The 13,178-nt window shown below is 47.4% G+C and overlaps 1 long non-coding RNA gene across 1 annotated transcript; it reads left to right on the top strand.

The window, feature by feature from the left end:
• Positions 1-995: 995 nt before the first annotated feature.
• Positions 996-3,404, top strand: LOC132657022 (uncharacterized). Its single transcript, XR_009594866.1, has 3 exons — positions 996-1,385; positions 1,736-1,820; positions 2,861-3,404. It is a non-coding gene; the product is annotated as an uncharacterized LOC132657022 (long non-coding RNA).
• Positions 3,405-13,178: the final 9,774 nt, after the last annotated feature.

Genomic DNA, 13,178 nt, shown 5'->3' with positions numbered 1-13,178 from the left:
TGGCTAAAAATATGAATGTCTGGATTTTAACAGATGTATCTATGTGTCTCCATGAGGCGTGAATGTTAAGTCGTGAGGCTAGCCCACCTCCCTCTTCTTACTGACTAGGAAAGAAGAGGAAGCTCCGGCTTTTCCAAGTCCCTAAAATGCCTCATTTCAGAGGCGCTAGGCTAACAGTCTGTCTAAGAAGGAAGTGCTTCCGGGGCAGGGGGCTGGTTAGAGGCCTATCCCCTGGCAGAAGCTGAAGGCGGCAGCACCCAGGAAATTTAGCCGATTCGGAGTCCATTGGCTATGTCTGTCGCGGTTGTTCTAAATCGTGATATTCCCAAGTAAGGGGACATGGTTTACCTTGGAGTCCTTTGCCATTAAAAAAAAAGAAAAAAGAAAAAAAAAAAAAGACTCAAGAATACAGCAGCCACCCGAGCATGGTGGCACAGGCCTTCAATCCCAGCACTGGGGAGGCAAGAGTATTTCAGTGTAGTTAAGGCAGCCTTAGGTCTTCGCAGAGACTTGCAGGACAGCCAGAGCTACCTCGTGTCTCAAAACAGATAACAAAGCAGTCACAGCAAACCCCATTTAGAGCCCCGAGCTTTATGGCGATGCTTTGTGTCTCAGCTGTGCGTTAAGGTCGTCAGGGGAGTCAGAAGCTGGGGGTGAAGCTAGGCGTCTGGCTTCCACGTTCTGCAGGTGTCTGCAAGTGCTCAGAGTTCCAGCGCGAAGCTGCATGGGAGAAGAGGCTGGAAACGTTGTCCATCTGTCAGCGGCAAAGCAGAAATGACGCCCCGAGCGGAGAGTCCTGCTCACCCCCAAATTCTGCTCAAGCGCTGGGCAAGCAGGGAGGACTCAGGGATTCTCGCTCAGGGACCGCCCCGGAGCTGGTCGCGACGATCATTTTAGACGGTAGGAGGCGATGTTGCCCACAACATTCCCCACTCACGCTTCCCGCTCGGGGCGGGCCGTCTTCCTAATCCAGGGCGGAGAGGCTGCTGTTTGCAGCTGGAGAGAGAGCGCGCTCAAAAGCAAACCTGAACCTGACCCTGCTCCCCGTTTTTAAGAGGAACCGAGAAAAAGAGACTGGAGGAGAGCTTTTGTTCACTTGCTTGATTTCTGTGGGTTTTTTTTTCCTTCTTCCCCGTGTCAGGCGGTTTTTCCATTTGCCTCCTCTCCAATGAGGCGGGGGCAGCCTCCCCTGTGAAAATAAACTCTCAAAGCAGACCGGCCTAGGGAGCAAGCGCCTGCTGGGGGTATGGGCATCCCTGGATAGAAGATGATTTCTCCTGACTGGGGCCTTCCTCTCCTGCATGTGGCTACCCGCCCCACCCCCTCCTGCTGCCTCTTATAGACCCGAGCGAGCCTTGGCGTCTACTTTTGTACTGGGCTCAGAGGTAAGGTTTCATTCCGTGGGAATTCTCTGTTGCTATATAAACAAACCCTCTAAAACTGAGACACCCCCCGTGGCACAGAGAGGCGGCAGAAGATTAGATGCCAAGCCTCTAGAGGCATAAACTAAGTTGGCAAAGAGAAAGTCCTTGACAGAGGTGGCATTTAAGCCTTGCTTTGCGTAACTGGAGTGCGTTTTCCAGAGCTACTGTTTTTAAGTTTGTATGCTCAAAGAAGTTCGAAGACATTAAAGTTTCAGGTTAGAAAACTCTTAGCGGGGAGCTTTTGGACAGATGACCGGCACACAGCCCTTTCCACGGGTGAGAATTTATTCCTAGCCTTTTCCTTTCAAAAGGTGAAAACAGGCTGGCTTCGGGCACACTGGGAAGCCATGACGTGTGGGCAGCAGGAGATAAGAGGAGACATCTGGAAGGGATGAGGTGAGTGAGCACGACAAGCACGTGAATACTAATCCTCCCATCCCCCGTGGAGGCCTTACTCTCCACCTGACTGACCAGTGGACAACCCATGGCTGCTTGGGGGTGCTTTCTCTTGTTTTCTCAAAGTGACTCCATTCTGCCCCGTGCCACCTAATAAGCAAATACCAGGGAGCGTTTGGGAACGAGCACGGACGGAACTCTCATTTCCCAGAGGCAGGGGAGGGACTCCTGCCTCACTTGTGGTGGCAATGCTGGAGCCAAAGGCAGCTGGCCTGGGGTTTAATTAGGAGTTTTGGCCACTGCATCCCACGAGACTAAGGTGAGCTTAGTTGTCCTCAGACAGCTACAGGTCCTCAGACATGATGTGGCTCTTGTGAGCCTGCATTCACACACACACACACGCTAATAAATAAATAAAACACTGTTTTAAAAGCTGGGCCACAGCTGATGAGGTGATACGTACATATCGTTAATCCAACATTCCAGGTGCTGAGACGGGAGGATTCTGAGTTCAGTGACAACGTGAACAACACGATGCTTTTTAATGTTTGAAGTCATTTTAAAACTCATCCTGTTTGGCCCATCTAAACTTTTTTTCTAATTTGTAGATTTTATTCAAATTTCTTTTTAATAGTAATAAACATGTATGTAGGGCGGCGGTGGGGGTGCAGCAAGTGGGGTTTTGTCGTGTTTAAAATCTGCAGCGTCACCTGGGCATGGTGGCACACACCTGTAATCCCAGCCCTCAGGGAGACGGAGGCAGGTATCTCTGGGCGTTCGAGGCCAGCTGGTCTACAAAGTGAGTCTAGGACAACCAAGGCTACACAGAGAAACGCTGTCTCAGGAAAAAAAAAAAAAAATCTGCAGCAACCCCAGAGTCACGTTTTTGAGCAGTTGGTCCTCAGTTATATAGCATAAACATTATCATATGGATCATATGTATTATCATATGATATCATATCATTATATGTATGATTCAGTGTCATTAAGCATGTATCAGTACCGTCTGTGGTGACTAAAATACTTCTTTTTTTACACAGGGTTTCTTTGTGTAGGCTTGGCGGTCCTCACCGAGCCTCTTCCTGCCAAGTGCTGAGATTACAGGCCTGAGCCACCACAGCAGTGACCGAAACACTTCACAGGAACAACCTAAGGGAGGAGGGTGCTCTTTGGCTCACAGCCCCTGTGCGTTTCGGCTCCTCAGGGCAGGGAAGGCACGCAGCAGGGACATCCCTGGTGGCAAGAGTGTGAAGTAGCAGGTCCAGAGCGAGGAATGTCCAGAAAGAGGGGCGGGGCTGTTGATTTCCCAAAGCCTACCCCTGGGGACCCAGCTCTCAAGGTAGGCTCCACCCCCTAAATGGTCCCCAGCTTTCAAAATGGTCTCAAGGCTGTGGAGCAGACACGGAGAACACAGGTCTGTGGGGGCATTCCAGGTTCAAACTCACGCGATATCCAGCACTCACATGATGTGTGAGTTCACACATCATGTTCACACCTTCAGAACACGTTGCTTCTTACAGAACTGAAGGCGACCTGCCACAGTGTCTCATACCTACAGTCCCAGCATTTTGGAGGTGAAGGAAGATTAGGAGTTTAAAATGATATAATTAGCTACGGGAAGAGTTTGAGGCCAGCCTGGGCTACCTAAGCCCATGCCACAAACAACAACAACAAAACCTCTGGAGTCATGCTCATTAAACAGCTTCCTGTTCTTCGCCTCCACGGTCCCTGACAACATCTTGCCCTCTACATGGCTGAGTTGTTTCCTAACCTTACCATCAGTCCTCAGGGTTCCAGTTTCTCTTCGGCTTCTCCTGTCTTTTATGCTGCAATTTATCAAGGAAAGAGTGATATTTTTCCTGTCTCTAGGTGGCAATATCGTAACACTCTGCATCATCATTAGAAGATTTTATAGAAATCATGCAAAATTATAAAATGTTCTATTATTGAAAATGCCAAGTACACACAAATGAAGGAGAGTGTCATAAGGGACCCCCCACTGTCTCCAGCGGCCACCTCAACCTTTGCTACCCTAAGCAGGCTTGTTTTATGAGCTCACTTCCCCTTCCATTCATCTAGGTTATTTTGAAGCAAATCTCAAACTACTTCAAAACTAAACCAGAAATAGTCATGATATCACTTGCAAAGTGCCAAAAAAAAAAAAAAAAATCCAGTGGCATCCACGGGACTTTGACAACTAAAAGGGCAAATAAGAAACAATCAAAAAGCAATTGTCCTCCGAAGATGAAGAGAATTGAACTCCACAAGCATATTTGATAACCCTGGACACAGTTAGAGATTTATAGGGAGTGTTCTCGCAGGTAATAGAAGGTGTCCTACTTTAATTTATTTAAGTGGTTGCTACGTTAGAGAAGTGGCAGAATGAAAAATGACCACAGAGGGGATTTATATATACCTGGGGTTAAAGAATAAGAGCGAGTTGGAAGTTTCTGCAGAGCGAGCGACTGGATATAAAGGGAAGAAGAACAAGCCAGGGGAATGGAAAATTACTGACTTGTTAGAACAAAGCCGTGACAGCTGCTGGCTCTAAAATTAGGAACAGAGGCGAATTTTCAGAGCACCCCCAAACAACTCACAAAGGCTCGGTTCACCCAGCACCTTCCAGAGCAATGTCAGCTCTCAGAGAGCGTGCGCGCGGCGAGCTGCCTTTCTGCCGCACCTCCCTGGTCTGATGCTTGCTGCCTGCTGAGTTCTTTGCCGTACCTCCCTGGAAGTGCAGTCCTTGAGTGACAGCTCACTGAAAGTCAACAGCAAGATGACTGAGTCTCCAAAGATGTATGTGTTTTCTGTGCTTTCTTGAGGCTTTTGTTTTTGCAGTTCAAAAAGCCGTAGCTATTACTTGTCACTGTCCCAAGGTAGGTAGCACTGTGGAAATCAAGGCACCACAATTGCACCTCAAGGACCAACGGGGTAATATATTTTTTTCAACTGTCTGATACAGAAATTTAGCCAGATAAAGGAAGAAAGAGCAGGAAGGAAAAGACAAGAAAGAAAAATTTACGAGAAACCATACCTGATGTATGGTTTCAGAAGTACCTGGGGCACTTTTGTCTTTGGATGAACAGAGGGCCACAGGAGGAGCCCATCAGTATCTCGGCGTACAGCGCTTAGCATCCCATTGGGAAGCCAACAACATCACTAAACTGCTAACTCAAATTCAGGGATTCATTTGGTCACCAACAAGCTCAGAGATGTGGGAGTTAGGGATTTTTAATAACATCCGAAAGTTCTGCTTTACTCCCTCATCTAGAGCCCGGTAATGCCGTTTCAGATAACTCCCACCTTACAGGGTTCATGTCCTGTAAGCCTATTGGGAGCTGAAAATGCTTTTACTGTAGCTATGCTATTGGACACCACAACTTAGTAATGTGGTATTAGCATATCAGCTGACTTCGAGCTGTCACCCACTGTCCACAAGAGATGGCCACTGGCCCAGGAAAATTTTCAAGTTCAAAATACAGTATCCACTAAGTGTGTAACATTTCATATAACCGTGAAGTAAAAAACTTGTGTGTCATCTGAGAGTGGTCTCACCATCAATACTTAGAAAACAGAGGCAGGAAGGGTAGAAGCTCAAATTCAGCCCCATAGCAACTCAAGGCCAGGCTGGTAATCACAGGGAGAGCCTGTCTCATAAATCCCCCCCCCTGAAAAAACAGTAGCCAGGAACAGGAATTCTGAGTGTTTGTATCTAGACTGTTGGCTTCCAAGCAGACAGAGTTCTCATTAACTGCCACGTGGTAGCCCTGATATGCACTTAGTTGCTGCAAGAAAAATAGATGAATAAATTTGTGGATTTCATCCATGTTCTAGACCACCCGGGAGCCATGAAAGAAGTCATGACTGGAAGCTGAAGGACCATGTGATCTGTGCTTCTTTGGGCTGTAAAATGACAAAGAGGAAGAAGGTTCTAGAAGCACCATGGAAGGGCAAGTCTTGTAATCACTAGGCAGGAAGGGATGGTTTGGCAGTGATTTGGGGGGTGCTGAATAAAAGCGGTTGGGACCCTCGGCCTCTCTGCAGAGGGACGGTATGCTTGTCCATTCAAACGTGTTGCTCACGGTTCATTCCTTGGTTGGAAAACTGTGACTAGTGAAGACCAGGGAAAGGCTACACCTGTGAAAATGAGGGCTGTTCAACTCGGACACTGTGTATACTTGGGTCCATGTGGACACCTGGAGCCAGATGATTCTTTCTTGTGTTCTTTGTAGTAGGAAGTTTCTCAGCACCCTTGACCCCTACCCAAGGTGCCATGGGCACCAACCGCCCAGCTGAGACAGCCAGCAGTATCTCTACATATTGTCACATGACCTCTGTTAGAGCCACATCATCTGGTAGGGAGAGAGTGACATGCAAGTTCAGCCCCTGAAGTGGAGCTGGCACCATTCAAAACAGCTGGTTACATGAAGCAGAATTTGGGACACCCTCTGGGCCAGATGTTACGAAGATTGATGAATGACCAATCTGCCGTGGCTTATTTGGGGGATTTTTGAAAGTGAACTGGAGGCTGATTGCTCTTCGGTGGCCCAAAGGGCTCAGCTAGAGCAGATCCAGAGCCTCTTAGACCGTTAGCAATGCCAGTTGAGTGAAGGCTTTCTTTAGACCATATGGCCATATAAATGACAATTGTCAAACAACATCTTACAGGACTCCCACTTAAAAAGTCAAACTGCTGTAGACAGAAAGTGGGACGGTGGCACCAGAAATCAAAGACAAAATGCAGAGCTGTTAATTAGCGGGCAGGGTTGGTGTTTTGTAATATGAAAAGAGCGTGGTGGGTTGCTCACACAACAGCATAATGTGCGGAACAATGCTGAACTGTACAATTAAAATGACTAAGATGCTAAGTTTCATGGCGCATGTGATTTTACAAAGTTTCTAAAAACAACGTATCGAGTTCACGCCATTCGTACTGAGGGGAGCGAAGTCTCCAGACATTTCCTCATCCAGGCTGACAATCCCCAGGGAAGGACTCTGCAGGCCTGGCTTCAGACCCCTCGAGTGGTCAGAGGTGAACAGGATGGAGGCACCATGATTTTCAAAGGCTGTAGGAGAGCAGGAGAGGGCAGATTCACACATCTGACCCAATTAACTCTAGCCAGCACTGTGCAGCCTGCAATGCCGGCTCTCATTCAGATCACCTGGCAGGGGTAGGCAGAGAGGCAGAATACAGAGAAATGGAGGCAAGGGACAGAAATGAGGCTCAAGCAAACAAAACCATGCTAGTAGCCCACCAATCCATCTGATGCGACCTTTGTCTTCATTGTCCCCTATTATCACTGTCACCATTCAGGATAGAATTGGCTACCTCCACCTAGGGCTTAGTAGGCCGTATGCACCGCCATCATGAAGATTGCTGAACGGCTCAGGCTTGTGCAAAGAAGAGCCTATGGTTTAGAAAAGTGGAGCCTACTCTGAGGAAGAGCTGGCGCTTCCTGAGTGGGGAAAGGGCCGGGCTGACACAGTCGGCTCTGTTCATCACCCTAGTAACAATGGCAGAATCACCACCCCACCCCCCACCCCGTGGAGCTTGCAGCTAACAAACCAGACTGAGTCCACTGCACAGCTGCTCCGCCATTTTACAAGGTCATGCCACCTCTGGGAGTCTCCAGTGCCTTGTGACAATGAACGAAGGTGGCAAGTTCAGCATCTCTGTCTGGTCCAGGAACAAAGACACAGGTAAGTTTTTTTTCTCACTCCTCTCCTTCCCTCATTTTTTGAGACAGAGTCTCACTACATAGCCTGGGCTGGCTTCAAACTCACCATTCTCCTGCTCAGCCCCTTGAATACTAGGTTTGCAGGAGTGCACCAACACAGTGCTGGTCTTTCGATTGTGCATGGGTGCATGCGTGCATGTATGCATGTGTGTACCATGCTTATAGAAGCCACAGGTAACCCCAGATAGCATTCCTCAGGAGCCACCCACCTTGGTTGTTAACATAGGGTCTCTTACTTGGCCTGGAATTTGCCAGTTTGGCTAGAGTGACTGGCCAAGGAGAATCATTGTGTCTCCCCTCCCCAGCACCGGGATTACAAACACAGGCCACTTTGCTTTTTATGTGGGTGCTGGGGATTGAACTCAGGTCCTTACCCTGGCAAGGCAAGCACTCTACTGACTGAACTACCTCCCTGCCCAGACTACCACCTACACCTGCTTTTTTTTTTTTTTTTTTTTTTTTTTTCAAATAAGAGCTCTCATGAAGGCATCTCCAGCAGGACAGTTGGACTCAGCCAGGCAGCCCCAGCTGCCAGATGACACAGAACCAGCCACAGCTGAGCGTGATGAAGAACGAAAGCAGCTGCTCTCTGAAAATAAGAGATCCTGTCGACTTGTGGCCGATGCTCCCTTCTACCTCGGTATCACTGGCACCTCTCTGCCTCTGGCCTTGCTGGGGTCACCTCTCACCCCATCTCCCCTGCCAGCCTGTTTTCCATGTGTGTCTTTTTTTCCTACCTCTCGCTGCTGTTTATTTGCAGCCTTCAGTGCCCGATGGCCTCTTGCCATACATCTTTGGGTTTCTGCGTTTGCTACTGAGTTGCGCTTGAACTTTCCTGTAACATTCCCAAGAGAGACTCTGATGGGGCTTGGTAATCGACCCTGCTAAAGGGAGTGTTTTCAGTGAGTTTCTTCTCAGTCTTCTGAGCCTCTGCGGCTGGGCTGATCTCTAGTCAGCTCCTGGTCATAATTTAGGCAGCAGCAATCCCCGGGTGAGATTTCATGATGCAGAAAGGGGCCACCTATGGCTGCTGCCACTTCATGATTAGGACCTGATCTGGAGGGCTCAGCAGAGGAGCAAGTGGGAAGTTTGCTTGAACCCAGGGGAAAACAAAAAACAAAAAACAAAACAAAACCCTAAACCTCAAAGGTCCTGCATTTCTTCCCTAAAGCACTTTAAAGGGGAAATTGTATTTTTGATTTACATTTTATAGTTTTTTAGAATATTGTTAGAGTTAAGCCTTTTTTCTTTCTTTCGAGACCGGGTTTCTCTGTGTAGCCCTGGCTGTCCTGGACTCATTTTGTAGACTCATTTTGTAGAGTTCAAGCTGGCCTTGAACTCACAGGGATCCACCTGTCTTTGCCTCCTGAGTGCTGGGATTACATGCCCGGCTGCAATTTTTTTTTTTTAATTACAGTGACCAAACTAGCTCTCAGACCGTTCTCTGTCCTAATTCTGACTTCACTTGCTGTGTGACCATGTTGACTATAATTTCAAAGGAGAAAAAAAAGTCTTGCTTTCTTAAAAGGAAAATCAACAACGAGACCAGTCTGTAGTGGAAGTTTTGGTTTCTTTAAAAATCCAGTTATGTTTTGTTTTTGTTTTGATCCCAAGTGTGGGATACAGGGTTGTTTTTAGCTTGTCCACAGCTGATAATTGCCTCTTGGGGCTCCGAGAAGGTTGTGGTCCTTGCCAGCTGCAATTATTTTAATTCTGAGGATTCTGAGAGGAGGTAAATACCACAGCGCAAAAAGGAGTAGATGGATACTTCGAGGAGATGGTCTGAGGAGGAAGAAGGCTGTTGCTGCTGCTGCTGCTGCTGATGTGTTTGCTGTTTGCTGTTGCTGCTGCTGCTGCTGCTGCTGCTGATGATGATGATGTGTTTACTGTTTGCTGTTGCTGGTTTGCTGGACTACTTAGATATCCTGAAGACTGAGATTGGTATTGCCCCAAAGAACTGACGATCCTAACCATCCAGTAGCAGCCAAAGAGAACTCCACTTCCTCTCCCCACTAACCTTTCTTCTCCTACCTAGTCTTGGGGTCTTAGAAGGTATTAGGAGGAATAAGGGGTGGAGAAGGGAGGTAGAGGCATAAGGACGCCAAATAAAATAGAGTTCAAAATCTAGCACCTACACCAGTCTTACTGTAAGCATTCCAATAACTTTTAATAAAAGATTCATCTTTTTAAATTATGTGTGTGCATGCAAGTGTAGGATCCCCTGGGAACTGTAGGTACAGGTTGTGCGTCTCCTGATGGGGGTGCCAGGAGCTGAACTCAGGTCCTCTGCAAGAGCAGCACATGCTCTTAACCACTGAGCCACCTCTCAACACCTAGCAACTTTGTGCATTTGAGCGTGTGTGTGTGTGTGTGTGTGTGTGTGTGTGTTACTTAGCTTTACTGTAAGTAGTTGGTTTGTTTGAGGTTGGTTTGGTTTGGGTTAAAAAGCCAAAGTTGAAAGATTTCTTTATTTTTTTTTTTCTCTCTTTTCTTCATCTATGAATTGCTGTTTATGTATTTATTTTTTGGCCTGTTTGGTGTATGGGTGAAGCAATGTACAACAATAAACCATAGTTTATATTGCTGAGTTGTTCTAACAAAAATAGATTTTTATCTCATTAGAGCAGTTTTTGTTCCATGGCCAAACCGAATGGAAAGCTCAGCTCTTTCCCATGTACTCCTACCCTCACATGCAAAAAGCGGTTATTGAAATCTCACAGCAGAATGACCTGTTTCTTCCAGGTGATGACCGTCCATTAACATGTCATTGTTTCCCAGAGTCCACTGTTGTCAATGGGTCCCACTTGTTCTCTACCCTCTGTGGTTTCCAACAGTGTCATCCAAAGTGGCTTGACTGCCCTGAGCCCTGCTGTGTTCAGTCTCCCCCAGACTCCCGCCCATGGAAACTACTGATTTTTCTCCCCATTTCCATTGTTTTGCCTCCCCTGCCCCCAAATATAGTTGGAGCTACCCCCAAAATAGTTGGAACCACACAGTCCAGTGATTTCACTCCAGATTGCTGTTTTTTTACTCAGTTATTGTTATGCCTTCTCATGATACCATAGTTCTCTCTCCTGAGCATACATCATAAATCACATTCTCCTGGGTTGTTGGAATTATACTCAACAGACATGGAGCTGGGGGTCACAGCACAGGGAACCTGGTGGAGACCCTGATGGGTGGCAGGGCCACCAGAGATGGTGCATGAACTAGAAAGGGAAGGAAAATCAAGGACAACCTTTACCTCCGTGGAAAGAGAAGGAACAAAACCCGGCTCGACGGGAGTGGAAAACTTGGTGGGGAAAGGCGAGAGAATGTTCTCCCGTAACTCAGGAAGAGGAAATGCCAAGGAAAACAGGGTTCAAAGGCTACAGAGAAGCAGCCCTGGGAAGGCTGGGAAGGCTGGAGAGAGATTCCAGGTAACATAGCGACACGGAGGGCTAGAGTCCAGAGAGCACCGTGTAGTGTACCGACATGGCAGGAGGGCAGGGCAGGCTCCACTTCGAGTAGTTCACTCAAGGTGAAAGGCAAGGGAAAGCAATGGTGAGGTCACAGGGGTAATTCTGAACTTGTTGCTATAGAGAGAGATGGAAAAAAAATAAAGCTCAGAATGTCCTTTTCAATTGTATAGCATCAAACCTGTCAAGTTAATAAAGCTTCCCCAAATGAGTCAGACCCTGTTAGAACATACATCATTTGCTCTTAGATACTAGGCCATGACTCAGAGATACTGACAAAGAGCCACGGGGAGCCACGTGTTATCACTGAACAGCACCTATGCATTGTCAAACAGTGACTTATAAGATTGCACAGGGCATAGAGTAGAGCTGGCAGAACATCTGGAATTATGGAAGTAACATCTGCCTTTGTGGAACTATGTGAACTGCATCTTTAAAATGCCTTGAGATTGTGAACGGGAACCAGTGGATTTATATCTTCCTTCCTTTGTATTGATGCCAGGGTAGGGGAAAATACAGTATTGGTTCAATTACACAAATTCTCTAGCTCATGAAATTGAGCTTTTTTTTTTTTTTTTAAATGGCAGTACCCATCGTGGTAAGAGACAAAAGTACAGACAAAGATGGCTCAGTGGGTGAAAGCTTCATGACTCAAGTTCAATTCCCAGTATCTACATGGTGGAAGGAGAAAACAGAATCTCCAAAGTTGTCCTCTAGCCTCTACATATTCATGGGCATGTTCTACACACACACACACACACACACACACACACACACACACACACACACAGAAACACACCATAATAAATGTTATTTAAGAGAGAGAGCGCGCCAATGTGGGTGAACCTTGGATGTAGAGCGCTTGTCCACTGTGTCCAAGTCCCTGGGTTTGATCACCAACATGAGGTGGGTGGTGCAGAGACACTGAGACAGAACTAGCTTGAGTTTGAAGTCCTCCGCTGGCCTCCTAGGAGCTGGGGAATCTCGGGTGGGTCACTTATTCATAAGTGGGAAGGCAGCACTGAGCACAGCGGGTGCTAATGCAGGTGCAGTAAGGTCCCAGGGTGCCATGCTCGGCTTAGGGCATGGAGGGGTGGACCCCATAGCGAAACTGTCTTACAAACCAAAGCAAAACAAGCAGAAGACTGGGGAAGTGAGCCTCTCCTAAGCTACAACCACCTTCAGCATCATCTCTCACCGCTGCCCACAAGTGCCTGCTACTGCTACCTACTCCCTCCTGTTTGGCAACCAACCAACCAAACAACCAACCAACCAACTAACTGCAGAGTTCAGCAAGCCCCTTCCTGGGGAACAAACTCACCTCCTGTGGAGAACCACTTGCTAGGGTGGGTGATTTCACAGGTTTTGTTTGGTTAGTTTTCAAGTCTGAATTTCTTTTTTTTTTTTTTTCCTTTCGTTTTTTGTTTTTGTTTTGAGACAGGGTCTCTTGTAGCCCAGGCTGGCCTTGACTCACAATACAGGCAACCCCGGTCTTAAACTCCTCTTTCCTCCCTGCCCCAGCCTCCTAAGGGATAGGGTTACCAAGTGTGAATTGTCATGCCTGGTATTGGGTTTTCTTTTTACACTACACATAAAATCCACTTTTATCAAGAGATTCTTGTTGCAGAAGGCTTTTCAATTCTCTGAGCGGCTTTGGGAAGCTGATTCCGGGGAAGCTCTGCAAAGTGGCTGCACTCAGAGGAAAACATGCAAGTGCACACTGTCTGCGCCATCCAGAAAGTTCTGAACCATTAGGGCCCGGGACATGGTGCCGCTCAGCTGGCCTTGACCCGATCTGTCTGTTTCTCCGTGCCTGTGTGCAGTGCCAGCTGCATCTGTACTTGGTATCAGTTAGTGCAAATATTCAAGGGAGGAACCTGTTTGGTCCAGCTCGCTGTCCTGAACCACTCTCAGAAGTCCTGTTCTGCTTGGAGTAAGGATGGGCCATCCAATCGCTGTACTGTGGTCCTTTGCTTTAGAACAAACAAGAGGTGCAAATGGGCCCCCAGATGCATGGGACCCCTCTATGAGAGGTGTGACCTGAGCCACCTCCAAGTACACCTATATGGAGGAAGGGTGGAGAGAAAAAAAAGCACACAGGTGAAACATACGAATGGCCAGTTGTCCCAGGGTTTGCTCGTTTGTTTGGTTTGGTTTTCTTG

This window comes from Meriones unguiculatus, chromosome 10 (genome assembly GCF_030254825.1).
Source record: "Meriones unguiculatus strain TT.TT164.6M chromosome 10, Bangor_MerUng_6.1, whole genome shotgun sequence".
Taxonomy (NCBI): domain Eukaryota; kingdom Metazoa; phylum Chordata; class Mammalia; order Rodentia; family Muridae; genus Meriones; species Meriones unguiculatus.
The sequence above is the reverse complement of the archived record's forward strand: the minus strand, read 5'-3'. Positions and strand labels throughout refer to the sequence as shown.